Source organism: Castor canadensis, chromosome 12 (genome assembly GCF_047511655.1).
Source record: "Castor canadensis chromosome 12, mCasCan1.hap1v2, whole genome shotgun sequence".
Classification (NCBI taxonomy): domain Eukaryota; kingdom Metazoa; phylum Chordata; class Mammalia; order Rodentia; family Castoridae; genus Castor; species Castor canadensis.
Window position 1 is genome coordinate 96,110,341 of NC_133397.1, and position 22,199 is coordinate 96,132,539.

At 38.5% G+C, this 22,199-nt stretch overlaps 1 long non-coding RNA gene and 1 pseudogene across 4 annotated transcripts in view; both read right to left on the bottom strand.

Moving 5' to 3' along the window:
• Positions 1-22,199, bottom strand: part of LOC109678892 (uncharacterized) — a 243,798-nt gene that overhangs the window by 167,501 nt on the left and 54,098 nt on the right. The gene's annotated exons all lie outside the window — the stretch shown is intronic.
• On the bottom strand, positions 4,546-6,252 carry LOC109677555 (eukaryotic peptide chain release factor subunit 1 pseudogene; annotated as a pseudogene).

Here is a 22,199-nt window from a genome sequence, read left to right on the forward strand (position 1 = left end):
ATCTCCTGAAACACAAGAACTCAATAAATATTTGCTGAATATTTATTATATTTATTGAAGAAAATAATGTGCTATGTCATCCAGCCATCACAGGCAGCATGGGAAAATGCTCATGGGATGCTTAGGAGTGATAAAGATTATTTCAATCAATAGTTATGATATTTCACATCAATAGAATGAAGGACAAAAAACATATGACCATCTCGTTGTATGCAGAAAATGCCCTAGACAAAATTCAATACCCTTTCTTGATAAAAATTCTCAAATTAGACATAGAAAGAATGTGTCTCAATACAATAAGGGCATTTATGATAATCCCACAGCAAACATTTATGTTCAACAGTAAAATATTTAAATCCTTTCCTCTAAGATCTGGAACAAGACAAGGATGTCCACTTTAACCATTAACATTCAACACAGTGTTAGAAGTCCTTGCCAGAGAAAGAACAAAGGGCATCAAAATAGGAAAGGAAGAAATGAACTTGTCACTGTCAATAGCATGATCTGATATAGAGAGAATCCTCAAAAAAAAAACCTGTTAGAACTAATAAACATAGTAAATTTGCAGAATACAAAATTCAGTTGCATTTCTATATAGTAATAATGAAACCTCAGAAAAAGATATCAAGGGAACAATCCCATTTACAATACTAAAAAATATACTTAGAAATAAATTTAACCAAGGAGGTAAAAGGCCTACACACCGAAAACTATAAAACATTAATGAAAGTGAAAACATCACAAATAAATAGAAATATATACTATATTCATGGACTGAAAGAATATTATTAAAATGTCCATACTACTCAAACAGATCTACAGATTCAATGCCGTCCCAGTCAAAATATCAATGCATTCTTCACATAAATAGGAGACATAATCCTAAAATCTGTGGAACTACAAAAGATCCCGAATTATCACAGCAATCATGAAGAAAAACATTGAGGCATCATAATACCTAATTTCAAATATAGTACAAAGCACCTGTAATTAAAACAGCACAGTGCTAGCATAAAATAATAAGTCCATACATAAATACATCAACCAATAGAACAGAATGGAGAGCCCCAAAATAAGCCCATGCATCTACAATTGATTTTTTTCAACAAATATACCAAGAATATACAGTAAGAAAAGGAAAGTCTCTTCAATAAATGGTGTTGGGAAAACCAGATATCCATGTGCAGAAGAATAAAATCAAGACCCTTATCTGATACCATATACAAAAATTAACTCATGATGGATTAAAGATGGATCATAAGTCCTAAAAACTGTAAAACTACTAGAAAAAAATGAAGGAAAAACTACATGACACTGATATGGACAATGTTTTTTTTAGATTTGATCCCAAACTCACAAACAATAAAAACAAAAACAGTTAAGCAAGAAACAATAAAGAGATAACTTATGAAGTAAAAGAAAATATTTACAAGCCATAAATCTGATAAGGACCTAATATACAAAATATGTTAGAAACTCAAACAACTCTATAAGAGAAAACAAATAATCTGATTGTAAAATGGGTATGGTGACACATATCTATGATCTCAGCACTCAGGAGTCTGAGGCAGAAGTATCATAAACTGAAAGCCAGCCTGAAGTACATAGCAAGACACTGGGAGGGAGGGAGGGGGGGAGGGAGGGAGGGGGGGAGGGAGGAAGGAAAGAGGGAGGGAGGGAAGGAAGGAGGGAAAGAGGGGAAGGAGGGAAGAAGGAAGGAAGAAGGGAGGAAGGAGGAAAGGAAGAAGGGAAGGAGGGGAAGGAAGGAGGGGAAAGGGGAAAGAGAGGGGAGAGAAGAGGGAGAGGAGAAGGAGAGGAGAGGAGAGGAAAATTGGGCAGGGGACCTGAATGAACATTTCTCAAAAAAAAAAAAACAGGCAAAAGATATGCAAGTTAAGAATCAGTATGATTAGGGAAATGCAAAGTAAAATGACAACAAAACATATTTGTTAGAAAGACTATTATCAAAAAGATGAAAGATAAAGGAGGGAGGAAGGGAAGGAGGGAAGGAAGGAAGGAAGGAGAGAGGGAGGGAAGGAGTGAAGGAAGGAGGGAGGAAGGGGAAAGAAGAGGAGGGGAAGGGAAAAGGAAGGGGAGAGGGGAAGGGAGGGGAGGGGAGGAGGAAAATTGGGCAAGGGACCAAAAAGATATGCAAATTAAGAATAACTAGTGATTAGGGAAATGCAGACTAAAATGACAATGAAACATATTTGTTAGAATGACTGTTATCAAAAAGATGAAAGATAAATATTGGCAAATATGTAGGCAAAGGGAACCTTGTATATGATAATGAGAATGTACATTAGTATTGTCTTTATACAAAACTATATGGAGGGTACTCAAAAAACTACAAATAGAACTACATATGATCCAGCTATACCACTCCTGGCTTTATACCCAAAGAAATGTTAGTCAGCATACAATAGAGGTACACTTATATTTATTGCAGCATTATTATAATAGCCAAGTTATGGAATCAGCCTAGGTGCCTATCAACAGATGAATGGGTAAAAAAAATGTGGCATATATACACAGTAGAGTTTTATTCACCCAAAATGGAGAACAAAATTATACATTTACAGGAAAACAGATGTAACTAGAGATCATCATGTTAAATGAAATAAGTCAGACTGTGAAAGACAAACATTGCATGTTTGCACATGTGTAGATTTTAAAAAAGGAAGTCATGAAAGAAGAAGAGGGACTACATGGGAGGAGGAAGTAGCGAACAAGAGAGGGTAGTGGGGAGAATGAATATAATCAATGTATATTACACACTTGTATGAAAATGTTATTTTGAAACCTACTAACAAATGTAACAAAACAAATAGATTAAATTAGATTTTTCTGGTAGAAAAAAAGAAATAAAATAACTAAAAACAGAATGGCCATATGATACAGCAATACCACATGTGGGTATTTACCCAAATGATTTGAAATCAGTATGTTGAAGAGATGTCTGTACTCCCATATTCATTGTAGCACTATTCACAATAGCCATGATTTCAGATCAACAGATGGATTTTTTTTTAAAAGTGGTAAATATACAAAATGGAATAACATTTGGCCTAAGCATGGTGGCTCATGCTTGCAATCCAGCTACACAGAGAACTAAGTAGGAAGAACATGGTTTGAAGCTGGCCCTGGTCAAAAATGCAAGATCCTACCTGAAAAATAGTTAAAAAGCCAAAAGGGGCTGGGGTCATTGTAGCTCAAATCGTAGAGCACCAGGCACCTAGCAAGCTCAAATCCTGCATTTAAAACCCTCAGAAACAAGAAAGAAATTCTGTCATTTTGGACACCAGAGGTGGAATTGGAGAACATTATGCTGCATGAAATAAGCAAGAAACAGACAGGAAAATGCAACATGTTCTCAGTTACATTTGGAATCTAAAACAAACTCATAGAAACAGAATATGGAATTAGCTACCAGATGACGATGGCTATATGCAGTAGGAAAGATGATCGTCAAAGGGTATAAAATTTCAAAAATAAAAAATAAAAACAAAAGAGTGTAAAATTTTAGTCTTGTTTTGAGATATACTGCACAATATGGTGAATATGTTACAGTTAGTAACAATATATTGCATACTTTAAAACTATCAAGGAAATATAGTTCTAATATTCTTTAAAAAATAAGTATTTGAGTGGATGGATACATTAATTAAATTGATTTAATTATTCCACATTGTATTAAAGTATCACAATGAGACCTCTTTGTACAATTAATGTACTTTAATAAAAATAAAAACTCAAAAAAGAATAATATCTATCCAACCAAGATCTGTTATAAGGACTAAATGAGATGTTTATGGATATTTCTGTAAATGATAATCTGCTCAGCTACTTTCTGTAACTCCACTAACTACAAAGCTCTATGAAGAATTTTATCTGTTCTTGATTTATCATGAAAGCCTTAATACTCAACAGCTGCTTCACAAACTAGCTGCATGGAGTCTCGGAGACCACTCCAAGCCTGCTGTATCAGAATCTTCAGTCTTACAAGATTCCCAGGGGATTTGAGAGCACATCACAGTTTAGATCCCAGAAAAAAGGCTACTGGGTGCTGAGTTGTTTTTTATTAGCAGAGCTTGCTCTTCTATGAGTAAATGTGACAGACTGAGGATGTCACAGAAGACTGCCCATTAAACCTGGAATGGGAGGACTCCCAACTGAAGATGTTCACCTGCACATGTGACAGAACTGTCTCAAAAGGATATGACCGTGGCAATGGAGCCTTTTTGTTGTGGTAGATCCTGCTATATTATGAATGTCAAGAAGAAACTTTATTAAAACAAGTTATCTAAAACTTTATTAAAACAGAGTCCCTAAAACCTCTCTAAATATTTCTGTGATCACATCCTGAAGCATTCCTGGACTTGAGTTTGCATAAAGATCAGAATTCTCAGCACCCTTTCTGCTTCCTAGTCTATGTGAGGCCAGTTACACTTAGTATTTTTTTTATGATCTCACTTCTATTAATTTTTGAAGGTTTACAGCAGTTAAAGTATTTTTGCTTCTATGTATGAAGGTTAAAAAAATCATTTTTTTCATAAAATACAAGAGCAACCAATTTCACCATCGAGTAAAAGTAAAAACTGGGATTCTTTTTTTAAATTAGTCCAAAGTGGCATTTAGGAACTTAGTTGTAGGCTGCTGCGCTGACACCATGACAAACCAAAGTGTAGGGTTGGGTCTGGTTTTGTTTCGGTTTTCTTTTCAGTATCCAATACTCATAGATTACGTTCTGGAAGTGTTCCAATTATAAGGCAGGGATCTGTTTGGATTCCACCACGGGTATGCTCCTTGGGTTGGATGCTGGAGGGTGAGGCACGTTTTGCCGCGACTACCTAGTAGTCATCAAGGTCAAAAAATTCATCGTCTCCTCCTTGGTATTCCATTCCCTGGAAATGTACTCGGTACCATAAGATACCTCCAATTCCACCAAATCCTTTCACAAATTGGGATCCTTCTTGTGACTTATCTGTGACAATTTCTAATGTGGCTCCAAATTTTTTATAATTGTTAGCAAACCATTCCAAGAGGGGCATGCTCTCAATCAGCTCATGTTCCTGTCCTGTCTCTTTGTCTGTGAAATGAGATTTATCCTTCTCTTGTTCTGGAGTTAAATACAGAATTTTCTCCTCTTCTGTGCCTTGGCAATGAAGAACGTATCTCATTATATCCAGATTTTCATAGACTATTAGAATCTCTACAGCTCCCATTTCCAATGCCTTTAGTGTATCTTCAACTCCAAAACAGTACTTGCCTGTATCCTGGCTAATTTCATCAAAGTATCGTCCTATTAATTTCTTCTCTTGAATGAATTTCACATTGGAAAGGACTTCAGTAGATAACTCAATAGCTTGGTTGAATCCATTTTCACCACCATAGGATATATCAACTAATTTTAAAACTTTTGATTGTAACCTCTAATCAAACATATCAGATTGACTTAGTTCAGTTTTAAAGTCAGCAGATCCAGCTAAAACGAGACCAGCCACATTCACTTTGTCCCCAGAAATAAACAGCTGCACAGTAGTCTCTGCTACTTTCCGAACATAGTTATGTCGCTTTTCCATTCTTAAACGGGCAAAACGCAAGGCTGACTGACCTCCTCCTCTACCATGTTTCTTTGGGAGATCCACAGTGAATCTGTGTAGGACTTCTCTTGTGTTTCCTTGAACTGTGCCAAAAAGAGCACCACTGCCATCTATTACAATGAAGCCGAACTTGCTGTCATCTGAAAGTATTACTGTAAGAGCCTCTGTATGGAATTTGTTGTCGCACAAATACAATGACGTATTAATTGGTTTGAAAGGTTCTAAGTCAATGTTGACTTTCTTTTCCTTTCCTTCTTGTTACAATTGTTCCACAGTAAACAACCAGACCATTTGGAGATACTTTGTTATAAAGTTTGAGTCTCTGCTGTACAGATGTAATGGCTGCCAGAAATGAAAGGCGGTTTACTATTACTTAATGTTCGATGCAGTTCCAAATCCATCTGCTAACATTTTTGCCACTCGTGAAATCTGGTCTTTGGGAGGAATGATCAATGATATCATGCTGGTGCCATTGCCGCGGGCCGCCCCCAAGCTCTTAATGAGCTTTTTGATCTTCCAGATTTCCACGTTCCTGTCGGCAGCACTGGGGTCGTCTGCCATCTTCTTGGCTCCTCCTCCCTAAGGGCCCAGTCCTGGGCGGCAGCGGCTGCTCCTCCCCAGCGGCGGCTCTGACGTGGGACACCGGCTCCCTCTCTCCAGGCAGCTGCATTTGTAGCAATCCGCTCACATGGGGTCTGTGATATCACTTCCTCCGCCAGGGGCCCATTTAGTATTTTTAACACCAAGTTTTTTCGAGCAGAAGTCACACAGTGGTCTAGGTAAGCCCTTCCACTTTCTGCCATAGTCAGGGAACAATTCTGTCAATCTCAAAAACAGGATATAACCTCCTCTGGGTTAGGTCTTAAATTCTCTGCAACATTAGACTATGGAACATCCCTGTGAGACATCTAGCTGACCAAGACCCCTTGTCTTCTGGACGGAGCCCTTCACACATTCCCAAAGTGAAACATTCATCAGGCAATGGGTATGATTATCTGGTGAAGTTCCACTGACCCTGCCCAGTTGATGCTCACTTACTAAGTGAAAAAAGTGCTTAATAATTTCTAACTAGCAAAAAGAAGACAATATAGGAAACCATGTTAAAAATGAGTCACTTACATAAAGTTGAACACTTGTAAAATTAGGGTTTCTTTTTAACTCATGACTGGTTACTGTCATTAATCCATTTCAATATTCTTTTAGGCTGTTTTATATCAAATCTTCACTTTTCTTTTCACTCTGATCACAGAGCACAAACCATGAAATTCAGAAGTTGGGAGAATTTGCTAGAAAAAAACAAGGTGAAAAATTCTAGATAAAATTACCCATCACACTTCATTGATTTTGTGGAGGAGAATCCAATGGCAAACTAATTGTCAGTTCCTCTTGAAATCATGAACTACTCACTGCACTTCTCCAATCATAAGAAAATGTGTTTATATTTTATTTTAGTCAAAATCTTTAAAAGATTGTACAACTATTACAGTGCTTTTGGGGAGTTTTCTTTTCAATAGTTAGGAAAAATAATATCTCTAATTAACGATTCTGAGAAAAAGAAATATTTAGGAAACCACTGGTGAGATGAAAATGATGTTTAGCCACTACAGGAGAGTGAAATTTAGTGTCTGAATCCAACCACTATCCCCAATTTCCTGCCAGAGTTCTACCTAATAAGATAAAAATACATGGAATTAAATCAGATGGGATAAAGAACCATTTTACAGAAGGCTCTAATGCTATCAGATTCATCCATTCAAAAAATTCTTCTCACTCTAGAGGCCACCACTTCCAGTCTATTGAAAGTGTATTCCTTTCCTAATAAACTTTACTATCACTTTTACCATATTTTCACTTCTTGTCTGAATTTTCTCATCTGACACAAGGACCTAGGTAGATACCAGTGCTGACTTCCCAGTAACATTTTTGGTGCCATGACTCAGATCTCAGATCTCATACATCTTGACTCAGATCACTTTTTCTGCACAAGGTAAGAATGATCCTTTCCACTTCTGTCTGGGTTGAGGACATGCCTGTTTGCTCAGCTCTGCAATTTCTTTTCTACTGTTTGTATTCTGACTGCTTTCTCTTCTTTACCCAGTGCTATCTTCCGGCAGCTTAAAGGTTTCTTCCAGGTGCTGCCCCTGCCATTCCTGCCAGATTAATAAGTGTCAGCTTCTTCCTTTTCTTACCAGGTGCTTATTCACATCACTAGTCTGCTTTTCCTGATTTTAATACTTTATTTTCCGATTATGGTCCCTTTCCTCTCTCTGCCTCTATTGCTCCAAACTTTTGGATGGAACTGGGTTTCTCCCTTTTAAACCAGCACCTCAGAGAAAAGCTTATTCCAAGTATGGCCTTCCCTCACTATTAAGACATTTTCTTTATGGTGGGACTACTGCTCAATCTTTCCAAGGGCTTCCCTTTTTGATATCTCAGACTCAATTAGATAAAATTCTCCATGCCATAAGACACCCTTATAAGTAAAGCAGGACTGTTTATTGAGACAGATCACAGGGAAACAGAGCTGGAAGAAGAGGCACCAGAGGGAGAAAATTAGAAAGAAAGCACTACACTAATTTCCCGGTCACTAGAAGGGTGCTATGAAAGTGACAAGGTTGACCTAGTTGGTGGGCCAGAAGGATACTCCTCCCTTGACCTAAGCTCAAGGTTTCAACCTAGACTCAAGGCTTTGACCTAGGTTAAAGGTTTTGTAATCTCCAGAGGGGAAACCCTACCTGAACAATGACAAGTGGCTCTCTTCCTTCTTCCAGTGTTGGGGGAGGAAAAAGAGGGGGAACATGTCTTCCATTCCTGAGGCCTCCCTCCTGGTTTGCATTCTTTGTAATGTGGCATGCACAACTTACAGAATGCCAGATATAAAAGTCTGGCCTTAAGACAGTGCTTTGACTTGGTCCTTCCTGCCTTAATTCCTCTAAGTGGCCCAAGGTTCCCCATGTCCGGGCCTTCAGGTTCCTCTCACAGGATCTGGACCTTCAAGAAGGATGCCAGAAGAGTCTGGCCTCTCTAAGACATGCTCGATCCCTAGCTCTCTTCTGTTCTACTCTGCCACCCTATACAGTCTCCTAGTCTTTCTTCCCCTCCTTCTAGCACTGTCCAGGTGACATAATTTCTCCCATCCACCTAATAGGACTAGTTCATCTGTCACTAGTCAAAAAAGTGACTCATGATCTGTTTCTGTGGGGACCTTCTCCAGGTTTAAAACTCCACAAAGATCCAATGGATTCTCTCCTGACTCTATGATAGGTTTTTTGAAGAATTAAACCTCCCACTCTGTGCCTTTACTGCCTAACCTCCTGGAAAGATTTTGCTGGCCTGCCCTCTGCCCCAAAAGAACGTCTTTTTTGCTCTCCTCAGACTTTTTTTGTGTGACTGTCTAAAGTCCAAGCTAATTCACTAGCCTATTTTGTCTTATCTCACTCTCCAGGCTATCCTGTAGTTTGGGAGAGCCTTTTAAATTTGTTCCACCTGTTTTGGTCTCTGGGAAACCAAACAAAAGAAAAAGGAAAATTTCCCATTTATTTGTTCTATCTTTGGTGTTTGTTTTGTGCTTAGATGTTGTATGTAGCATGACTTTATGTTTCACCTAAAAGTGTTTTGGAAAAACCTTTTGGTTGTGGGAAATGCTGCTGCCATGATGGAGTTGTTGTGTCTCCTCCAATAATCCAACTTCATAGCTACCATCTCTGCCATGATGATGCTGGGGTGGCAGACCCAAGTTCTGTGCCATCTTGTTACACCCCACACATATACAGGGAGAATTGTAATTAACCTATGGCTAAAGCTAAAATAGTGCTCTGAAATAATGTAATTGTATGTGTGCATTAGTTTATCAAGCAATAGGCAAAAACTTCTTTTGCACTGGAATTCCAGAAAATAACGGGCAAATTCAGCTGATTGCCAAGGGTGTTTTGGTTTTGGGGTTTTTTTTTTCACTTTTATATGCACTTCAGTCTTTGCTTGCCTAATTTAAAACTTTTCTGTGTGCATAAACATCTGTAGAATAGTTCTTAAATTACTATTATAAAACTAATGTGTAAAACTGTTGTAACTCCAAAAGATTGGTAATCTCGATCAGGTCTAACTAAAATGCAAGTACGCAGGAATTAACTGTCAGGTGCAAACTATAAAGGAAATAAGAGGCCATTTTAAAACTCAAAGTGGCAAAGAAGATCTTAAAATGCAGTTGTTTGGATAAAAGGTGTATGTATATAATTAAGTTGGCTATAATTTAAGAATTATGTAAGGATTTTCTAAAATCAAGACACATGTAAATATCACATTTATCCCCCCTGTACAACTATTATATGCTAATAGAAAAAGATTTAAGGGCGATGTGTGTAGGTCAGTGGTAATGCACTTGCCTAGCATCTGCAAGGCCCCAGCACCACAAAAAAAAAAAAAAATCCATTTAATACACTGATGTAGAACTAACACCCAATTCTCTGTCTATAGCAATGAGGCTATCTTAAGAATGCTGTTCTGCTTTTAGTAACATTTTCAATAAACTGGCTTCAAGGACAGATTTTTATTTTACATTCCAGAGGAAAAAGCTAAATTAATACATGTATAAGTAATCTGTATAGCTGTGATGCTAATTGTTGCTAGATCCCATGTATGCTGAATACATTTCTGTTCCCCACATATATAAGCCTTCTAAAGTACAAAGCTTAGGGAAACATTTTACCAGGCTGGTGTCCTCTAAATTAAAAAATTTAATTGGTAATAAGGCTCTTTGCAGGTTTGTGTCCAAGCATTCTTAATTGCAACAAGGAAAACTTACTTAATGGATTCCATGTAAGCCTAGCCTAGGAGCCACTCCTTCTAAACCTCTTTGTTGCTTAAGTCTGGCCAAAAGGGTCTTCTTAGCACTGACTCCCACCTGACCTACCTATCACTCCCCTCCAATATGGGATCACATCAGACTAACTACATCTTATTACATGTATCAGGATATCACCTGGCAATGAGGGACCTTTCTGAGACACTTTAAAAGAAAACTTTCAGGCAAGAAGGAAAATTGTCAGATTCCAAATGAAGTCACTTGTGCCCCACCCATCCAAAAGTAATTGAATCTGAGAGGTTAAAAAGAAATGATCCATAAGTGTGATTATCTGGTGCCCATGTCTATATACCTTTCAACTAAATAGAGAAAAACTTACACCCTTGCCTTTCTATCCTCTGCTATTTCAATAGCTCCAGGATAAATCCAGATGCTCCTTATTAAACTTTATATTAATGTTCTAAACAAGTTCATTTCCTCTCATCTCTGGGCTGTAAAATTACAAATAATATAGCTCAAGGGCTAACTCTTCTAAACTCTAAACAGGATTTCTCCTCCTTGAACATAATTACTGCCAGGACAAAAATCTCCTGACCTAGGCCTATACCCCATACCAGCAGGAAGTAGCTGGACTGATTTTGACTTCCCATTTTCTAAATGATTTCAGGGTTTCTAATACTTGAGTGGGGAATGTTAACCATGAGTGGGAGGGATATAAAAGGAAACCTAAAATTCATGATTCTTCAAGGTATCAGAGAGAAAAACATTGTAATTAAAATTTTTACCTCTTAACAGCCTCTACTAAGATCAAAATTCATGGGATTCACAAAACATTTTTGAGTCATCCACCTTAAGGTGAGTCAACATCAGTGCCTGAAACAATAGATCTTTATTTAATAAAACAAAGAACCAGGCCTATAAGCTAGACCATAATGATCTGGTTAGTATTTTGTAATCTGTAGACCTGCCCTAGACTCATGACCTTACCACTTCAGCATCATGGGCTGGTCTTAGTAGGGAGAGACTTAATGCTCTAAGCCTCTTCCACTGCAATGAAAACTGGTGCCAGGGTAAAAATAATGTCATTCTCATTCTCACTCTAGAGAGTACACACTTTCGATTTATTGAAAGTGTATTCCTTTCCTAATAAACTTTACTATCAATTTCACTATTTAAAAAAAACTTTATGGGGTGACTATATATCCAGCACTGTTCTAGTGCTATTTGGGGAAGTGAACAAAACACTGGAAATTATATTCCAGTGATGAGCAAAATAAACCAGAAGAATACATAATATGGTAGATGATGGTATAAAAAATAAGGATAGAAGTTCAATAAATTACTAATTATGATCCTTATTTCATTGCTAATAATCATATGTAAGTTTTCCACAGGTCATGTGCTTGTTACCAGATTTAAATATTTCAGTCCTCACATGAGAATACAATAAAATTTTCATATTAGGTTTTGTTTGGTACAAGCTAATTTTCAAATGCATTGTAACCTTAGTCCATTTTCTACTGCTATCCTAGAATACCACAATATGAGTAAATTGTAAACCTCACTGCCCACTTCTACATTGCCCACTGCTCTCACTCTCCACTTTGCCTCTAACATCTGCTATCTCTATTGCATGTCTTATTTCTTTTAAGTAGAGTGAACAAGCATGAACATAAAGCACTAGACTGAAAACCTGAATTCAGTATCATTTGGTATGAGTATTAGATTTCTACAATGATAATGAAATCTCAACACTGAGTTTTGGAGGAACAAACATCCAAAGTATAGCATCCCAACCCTGGACCCCAAGTCATGTCCTTCACATGGCAGATACATTCATTACATTCCAATAGCCCCCAAAGGTCTTAACTTGTTTAACACCAACTCAAAAGCCCAAAGAGACTTATGCAAATGACATATGGGTAAGACTCAGAAGCATGACTTATTCTGAGTCAAAGTTGAGACATCTAGGAGCCTGTGAAATCAAAACAAGTTATCTATTTCCAAATACAAAGATGGGACAGGCATAGGACAGACAGACATTCCCCTCCCAAACAGGAGCAGTAGGCAAGAGTAGGAAAGAAAAGAGGGGTAACTGGCCTAAGTAAATCTAAAATTCAGGAAAAATATCATTAAATCTTAAAAACAGAGAATCATCTCCTTTGATCTCATGTACTATATCCTGGGCACACAGGAGAAGGGATTGGGCCCTCAAAACCATACATCTTTTCTGGGCTCAGTCCACCCAGCAGCTATCTCAGGTTGGAATCTTGTGCCTGTAGCTCTTCAGGCTACTGTTCACATTGGTAGCTCATTGCAGGGTCTCAGGAGTGGACCCGCTCCCATGGCTCTACTAAGCATTGCCCTCATGGAGGCTGTGGTGGCTCTGATCGGGCATTTCTGCTCAGCATTGCTCTAGTATACACCCTCTGCAGTAATTTTGCTTCTATGTTATGTCTCTGCCTGGGCTCCCAGCCTGCTCAAGACATCCTTTGAAATCTAGGTTGGGTTAGTCATCCCCCACACAGCTCTTGCATTCTGCAAGCCTACAGAATTAACTCCACATAGACACTGCCAAGGTTTATGGTTTGTACCTTCTGGAGTACAAGATGCACCTGGGCCTGCTTGAACCAGGGCAAGAGTAGCCAATGAGCACTATACTGGAATGCAGGACCAGAGACCTAAGGCAGCTCTGGGCACTGAGCGCATGGAGGGCACCCTGAATCCAGAAAACATACTACTCTGGCATGCCTTCAAGGTCATTGTCCCTGGACTTGCTCTCTGAAACATGCCTTCTTTATGTGACCAGGCTGTGAATTTTCCAAATCTTTCCATTCTTTTAACTATAAATTCTGTCCTTAAGTCATTTTTCCTCTCACATCTTACTGAATTCAGTTAAAAGTAGCCACACAACAAGGATGCGGGGAAAAAGGAACCCTTGTACACTGATGATGGGAATGCAAGCTGGTACAACCACTCTGGAAAAAAATTTGGACGCTTGTTAAAATTCTAAACACAGATCTGCCATGTGTTCCAGCAATCCCACTACTGGGGATATATCCAAAGGAATGAGACACAGGTTACTCAAAAGGCACCTGCCCACCCATGTTTATTGCAGCATTACTCACAATAGCCAAGTTATAGAAACAACCAAAATGCCCCACTATTGATGAATTCATCAAGAAAATGTGGTATTTATACACAATGGAATTTTACTCAGCCATGAAGAAAAATGCAAGTAAATGGATGGAACTGGAGACCATCATTCTGAGCGAGGTTAGCCAGACTCAGAAGACCAAAAATAGTATGTTCTCCCTCATATGCAGACTTTAGATCTAGGACAAATACAGCAATGTTGTAGGACTTGGGTTACATGACAAGGGGAGAACATATACGGGAGGTAGAGGGTTAAATAGAAAACCCAAAACATGGAAACATTTGATGTCCCCACTCCAGAGGAATTAATACACAAACCTTAAAGTGACAGAGGTCAACACAAGAAGGGGATCAAGAACCAGTGTAAAGATCAGTTAGAGATGAATCAACCTGGGTTGTAACACACTTGTACATGAAAGCAATGCTAGGAATCTCTCTGTATAACTGTCCTTATCTCAACTAGCAAAAATGCTATGTCTTTCTTCTTATTGCTTATTTCTACTCTTCAACGGGACTGGAGAAAAGCGCAGAACAGGTTCTGCCTGGAAGGGAGTGGGGAAGAGGGGAGAGGATGGGGGCGGGTCAGGAGGGAGAAATGACCCAAACAATGTATGCACGTGTGAAAGATGAATAAAAAAAAGAAAAGTAGCCACACAAACCCAAAATGCTTTGTTGCTTAGACATTTCTTCCACGAGATATCCTAGTTAATCCCTTTAAAGCTTTGCATTCCATAAAGTCATAGGATACAGACATAATTCTACCAAGTTCTTTGTGATTCTATAATAGGGACAGTCTTTACTCAAGTTTCCGTACATTTTTCCTCAGTTCTATCTCAGAACTCTTTTTTTTTTTTTCTTTTTAATTACTAAATTAAGAAAGTTAAACAATTTAAAAATGTAAACTCACAAATAAATCATAACAAAAAAGGAGTTAAGACTTCAGAATTGCTACTCAGTATTAAAAGCTCAGTAGAAATCGGATTTTTGATTTGTTGTTGTTAAACATATGTAATTCAAGGTTGGTACAAACAGCAACTAAAAATGTAATACTTTTTTGTGCATCCCCATGAAATGTAAAGTAGTGCATAGTTATTCCACGGGAAAACTCTTGGACATATAGAGCCATTCATTAGCAGTACAGGATATTTAAAACACTTATTTTACAATAGGACACGTATGACCAACCCCCTCACCTTCCCCGTAATTTTTAGTTGCATGAGAAAGTTTAGTTAGGTTGCCATGACTACAATGCTATGGGTTTTAAACCCTTTAAATGTGGTTACACGATTTATTAAAAAAACATTCAAAACATTTTAGCATTCATATTTTTATACAAGAAGTATGTGTAGTAGCCGTCTTCCAGTTCTCTATCTCAGAACTCTTTAGAATGATCTTTCCTGTCCATAATTCTATCAACATTCTGATCACAACCACTCAAGTAATCTCTAAAAAGGTTCAGACTTTCCCTAAATCTCTTCTGAGCCTTCAGAAAAATCATCTTTAATGTTCCAGCAATCCAGGATTTTTATAGCTATCTCTTCCAAATATATCTAGCCTCCACCCATTACCAATTCCAAAACCACTCTACATTTTCAGGTATTTGTTATAACAATTTTGTATCTTAATCAATTTTCTGCGGCTATAATAGAATACTAGATAAATTATAAGCAAAAGAAGTTTATTTGGTTCATGGTCTGGAAGTTGGGAAACTTCTTAAACTCACATGGAGCATTCACCAGGACAGAGGACATTCTGAGTTATAAAAACATACCTTAAAAAATTTAAAAGAACACAAATAATTTATTACATACTCTCAGATCCAATGGAATTAAGTATAAATCAATAACAGAAAGAAAGCTGCGAAATGTGAAAGTACTTGATGGTTAAACAACACACTTCTAAATAACATATCAAAGAAGAAAAACAAATATTTTGAACTAAGTGAAAATGAAAATATAATGTATCAAAATTTGTGGGCATCAAAAGCTATGCTTTTAGGGAAGTTCAAAGCATATAATGCATTTTTTAGAAAAGAAGACTAAGACTTTTAAAATAGTCTAAGCTTTTTCCTTGAAGAACTAGAAAAAGAGAAAATATTAACTTCAACATAAGTAGAATAAAAGAAATAGTAGAAATCATAGCAGAGCTGGCAGAGTTGCTCAAGTGGTAGAGTGCCTGCCTAGCAAGTGTGGGGCCCAGAGTTCAAGCTCCAGTACCACAAAAAAAAAATCACAATAAAGACATTTAAAAAAAGAAATCAATTAAACTGAAAACAAGAAATTAGTAGAGAAAAAATTCAAAGCCAGTCCTTTGAAAGATAATAACAATCAAAGTTGTCAAGTTCACAAAAACAGAAAGTAGAATGATAGCTGCCAGAGGTGAGAGGATGGAAAATGAGGAGTTATTATTTAATGGATAAGGAGTTTGAGTTTTTCAAGATGAAAAAGTTCTGGAGATCAACTTCAGGACAATGTGAATATACGTAAAATGGTTAAGATGGAAAATTGTATATTATGTGATTTTTATCACAATTTTTTTTAACAAATCACTATAGGAAATAAGCCAGGCACAGAAAGAAAAATGCCACATGTTTTCACATATGTGAAAGCTAACAAATTGACCCCAAAGAAATAGAGAATAGTGGTTACCAGACCACGGGAAGGATTGGAGGAGGGTGAGTAGTGAGAAGATTGTTAACAGGTACAGGGAGGCAGTTGGACAGGAAGAAGAACTTCTAAAGGATCCAAGACAGTGGTTAGGATAGGGAATCAGAAATCCTAAGTTCTGTGACTCCAGAAACCACCTTGAGACATCAGAGCTACACCTGAGCAATTCTGATTGCTTCTAGCTAAAATACTAACCCACCAACACATAAGGTACACACAAAATTCAAGGACTGACCCTTAAAACAGCTTTTAATTGCACCTTACAGCCATGAAAATCCCACATGGTGCAGCCAGCAAGGCACATCTCACCCTGGAGAAAAAAGCTCTCTGGCCATTTCTTTTTCTTTTCTTTTTTCTTTTTCTTCCAACAAGTAGAAGACAAAGCATCAATCAGAATCAAACTCTACAATATCCTGGACCCCTAACCCATGGAAAGCCTCCCTACACTACACTGCTCTGAGAAAAGTGATGTCATTTCTCCCCACCAGCCAGTTCCAAAGCTGCCTGTGTGAATCTGCAAAACAAACAGGTGAGCACCACACACAACTCCCCTATCCACCCCCCAGGAACATAATTGAATGCACCCCAGCAAACTGTAATCTAACACTGACAGTGGAGGTGGGGGTGGAACACTGAACCTGCCCTGGAGAACAAAGGTGGAGTAAGGAGCCAAACTCTTTGTGCTGAACTCTCAGTGAATAAATGTGGGGAAAGCAACAAAGGCTGAGAGGTGGGGCAATAAGCCACCACCTAGCACAGGCCAGGAGAGGGACAAAGGCTGAGAGCAGGAGTGGGGCACCAAGCCAATCTCTCAAACTGGGGCAGGTGGTGGATCCTGGAGCTGCTCTCATAGGACAGAGGGCAGTATCCAAAACTGAACTGCTCCACATTGGCAACAGCTCTGACCACCCTGCATGAACTGGCAGAGTTACCTCAGCTCCCAATTGCAACTTACCCTGTCTTCACCTCCTACTTCTAGCCTTCCCCAACCTGTCACCACCCTACCTCTCCATCTTACACACTCACCACCCACTGACTAGCCTACTGTACCAACTGTACACACCTCCAGGCCCCTGCAATCCCTGACACAAGCACCCTCCACTACAACAGAAATACACCCAAACACAATCAATGGCCACAAAACCCAGCAGCCCCCATACCACTTCCCCCACCCACCCCTTTTCCACCTGCCCTTTTAGTGCCACCAATACCAATTACCCAAGTTTCTATATCTAGCCTAATAACCATTACCCCCCACAAATCCCACTGTTTATAGATATTATCACCAAGGGGTTTTCTATATACTATGTAAACAACTGGTCTGGCATTCAACCTGTGAGTTTGTTATTCCTAAATTACACTTCCAGGCCAGTGACAGAAAGAGCACATCAACCTGGCTAACAACCAAGTCAGTCACCACAAAAATTAAATCAAGGGAAAGAAAAGAGGCAATTAAAACCACCAACTAGCCTATCAAGAACATAGATGCATAGCACCAGGTGGAGCAACTGGAAGAAGGAATGGAAACTACACTCCTCAAAAAAATAATTCAATAGAGGATTCAGTGGAAAATGAAGAAAACAGATACCCAGTTCCTAACCTCAACAAAACAACGATAAATGTCACTAAGGAGCCCAGTGACACACACACACACACACACACACACACACACACACACACACACAAAGACCTCAAAGAGGAAATCTTGGAAGAAATTACTGAGAAACTCATGGAGAAGATACCAGACACAGTTAACCAGAATGTACAAGATGTACTCAAGAAATTTCAAGAAACCAAACATAAAGAACATGACAAGATACAGAAACAAATAAATGAATTCAGAGAGGACTTCAACAAACACCAAAGTGAAACAAAGGACACTATAAAAAGAGAGAAATATGAATTAAAGATGACAACACAAAATATAAAAGAAGACTTGAACAAAGATATGGAAAACGCCAGAAAAAAGAATCAAACAGAAATCCTGGAAATAAAGTCCCTTTAGTCAAACAAAAAACACTGTACAGGTCCACTCCAGCAGACTCAAACAAGTGGAACACGGAATCTCAGAGCTCAAAGATAAAACAGAAATTAAACAAAAAACAGAAGAAATGTTAGTCAAACAACTCAAGACTTGTGAAAGCAATATGCAAGAACTCAGTGACTCCATCAAAAGATCAAACCTGAAAATCATGTACATTGAAGAAGGAGAAGAGGTGAAAGCCAAAGGGATATATAAAATATTCAATAAAATAATAACAGAAAATTTCCCAAAACTCAAGAAAGTTTCACCCATTCAGGTACAGGAAGCCTCCAGGACACCAAACAGACTTGACCAAAATAGAACCTACCCATAGCATATTATCATTAAAACAACAAGCACAGAGAATAGAGAAAGAATACTGATGGCTATAAGAGAGTAAAAACAAATAATATATAAAGGTAAACCAATCAAATCACAGCAGATTTTTCAACAGAAAACTTAAAAGCAAGAAGGGCATGTCGTGAGGTTTTTTGGGCACTGAATGAAAATAACTTTAACCCCTGGATACTCTACCGAGCAAAACTATCAAATAGATGGAGTGATAAAAATCTTCCATGATAAGCAGAAACTAAAACAATATATGACCACCAAGCCAACACTATAAAAAGATTCTCCAAGATATTCTGCACACAGAAGATGAAAGCAAACAAAATTGCAAGAGGACAGGTAGTATCAAACCACAGGAGAAGAAAAGACAAGGAATCAGAGAGTAACATTGATTCAGCTGCACACATTCAAGCCCTTAAACAACAAAAACAACTAAATGGCAGGAATCACCACATACCTATCAATATTAACACTGAATGTCAACAGACTCATTCCCCATCAAAAGACACCATTTGCCAAACTGGATTAAAAAGGAAGACCCATAATCTGTGTTTACAAGAGACCCATCTCCTTGACAGAAACAAACACTGGCTTAAGGCATATTTACAAAGCCAGTAGCCCCTGAAAACAGGCAGGAGTAGCAATACTTATGTCAAAGTAGACTTCAAACTTACATCGATCAAATGAGATAAAGAAGGACATTTCATACTAATAAAAGGGAAAATACACCAAAACAAAATAACAATTGTCAACCTATATGCACCAATGTCAGTGCACCCAATTTCATCAACATACTCTAAAGGACTTAAAAGCATATATAGATTCCAACACAGAAGTAGTGGGAGACTTTAATACCCCCCATCACCAACTGATAAGTCATCCAAACAAAAAATCAATAAAGAAATTCTAGAATGAAATCACACCATAGATCAAATGGACCTAATTGATGTCTACAGAATATTTCATCCAACATCTGCACAATATACATTCTTCTCAGCAGCCCATGGAACTTTCTCCAAAATTGATCATATCTTAGGGCACAAAGTAAGCCTCAACACATATAAGAAAACAGAAATAATCCCCTGCACTCTATTCAATCACAATGCATTAAAACTAGAAATCAACAACAAAAACAACAGCAGAAAACACACAAACAATTGGAGGCTGAATAACACATTGCTCAATGATCAGTGGGTCATAGAGAAATAAAAGAGGAAATTAAAAGGTTCCTGGAAATTAATGAAAATGAAAACATGACCTACCGGAACCTATGGGACATAGCAAAGACAGTCCTAAGAGGAAAGTTTATAGCCATGAGTGCATATAGTAAAAGGACAAAGTTCTCAAATAAATGACCTAATGCTATATCTCAAACTCATAGAAAAACAAGAACAAGCAAAACCCAAATCAAGCAGAAGGGGATAAATAATAAAAATAAGGGCCAAAATTAATGAAATAGAGACCAAAAAAAAAAAATGCAAAGAAGAGGTAAGTGGCCCAAACGATGCATACACGTGTGAATAAAAGTAAAAACAATAAAACAAAAAAAGAATAACTTCTAATGTTCTATTGCACAGTAGGATAACTATAGTTGACAAGAGAAAATTGAGTATTTCAAAATAGTTTGTAGAGAGGATTTTCAGTATGCCCAACACAAAGAAATGATAAGTGTAATGTCTAAGGTGATACAATGCCAGTTACAATGTATTTGATACACCTTGTAGGCATGTGTTACAATTTCACACTGTACCTCATAGATATATACAGCTACTATGTGTCAATCAAAAATAAAAATATAGCTAGGTGTGGTGGTTCACACCTGTAATCCCTGCATTCAGGAGTATCATGAGTTCAAGGTCAGTCTGGCCTAAGTAGTAAGTTCAAGGCTAGCCTAGCTAAAGAGCAAGACCCTGTGTCAAAAATAAAAAGTCCAAACCACAATGACACATCACCTCCTACCTGTAAGAATGGCTAGTATCAAAAAGGAAAAAAAGTGAGAGTGATAACAAATGTTTGTAAGGGTGTAGAGAGAAGGGAATCCTTACATCCTTACCCTCTTTGGGGGGAATGTAAATTGGCATAATTGTTATGGAAAATAGTGTGGAGGATCCTCAAAAGATTAAAACTACAACTACCAACAATCCCTCTGTTGAGCATACACACAAAAGAAATAAAATCACATTCAAAGATGGCGGCTAGAGGTAGGAAGCAGAAAGCGACCCTCCTATAGTGAAAGCTTGGAGAGACGCTGGAGACACACTTTGCAGGCATAATCACTGAGAAAAGGCATAACTTTGACCCCTCCACATCTCCAGCTGGTGCAGAGAATCTCCACTTCACGTTAAACGGAGAAACGAGGAGGGCCCCCGGGGCCGCCAGTGGCCGGTGCCCATACGGCGTGGGAAGACGCGGACCAGGTGAGCTTCGCGGTACCACGGTAGCCCCACAGACAAGCCTGGGCCAGAGCAGCATAGCCCCCTGGACAGACTGACCTCCACCCGGGAAAAAAATAAAAAGAGAAACTGAGTAATAAGCAGTAAGAACAGTTAAGACACGCTGGAAAGAGGGTGGGGCGCCCTGAGCGCTGAAGATTGGGGGAAGGGAATCCTTCCTGGGACTGTAAATAAACAAGCCGGGCGGGCCGGAGAGCCTCTGGTGGGAGCAGGGCGCGCGCCCAGCAACCAGGAGCGGGGAAGCTTGTGAGAGGAGGGAAGACCCACTTCCCACGTGAACTGTAAACAAACATGGCGGCCAGCAGGAGCAGCAGCACTGCCCAGTAAGCAGGAGCAGGATAGCTTGTGAAAGTGGCAGTGGGAGGAAAACTTCAGAGGAGAGGGGGGAAGACCCACCTCCCACATGAACTGTAAATAAACATGCAGGCCTGACAACGCGGGGGCCGTGTCACCTTTCCCAGTGCTTGGAAAGGGGAAAGCCTGTGGCAGAGGCCGCTGCACAGGAGAACTCTGAGCAAACAAAGCCTGTGGGACCAGGTGAGTGCTAGCTCACCCCAGAGATCTGCATAAATAACGCCACCAGCTACAGGCTGAGAGCAGCAGGCAGGCAAGCCACAGTTGCAGATACCACTCTCAGAACTGCCTCCAGACGCTTTTTTTTCTTTTTCTCCCTACCTTTGATGAGAGAACAACTGAATTACACCTGCAAGCCGAAAAACTTACTGAAACTGTATTGCATTTGAACTGGGGACACATGGTGGGCCTTTTTTTCTTTTTTTTTTTTTTTCTTTTGTGTGTGTGTGTGTGTGTGTGTGTGTGTGTGTAGTTTTTTTCTACTTTATGCATCCACTTTGATGAGAAAACTCCAGAACAACATCTGAGGCACCAACTCCAGGACTGGAGATTTGAGACGGACATCCAAATTATTAAGACTGAAACTGCATTGCATATAAACTTGGAAGTTTTTTGGGTTTTTTTTTTTTTTAATTTTCTATTTTCCATTTTATTTTAATTCATTTTTATATATAGATATTACTTTCATTCACTTATTTTTTATTTTTTTATCTTTGATTTTCAATCCTCTCTCTGTCTCTCTATTGTCTTTTCAGCTTACTGTCGATTAGTACACTAACACTCCCTGTTTATACC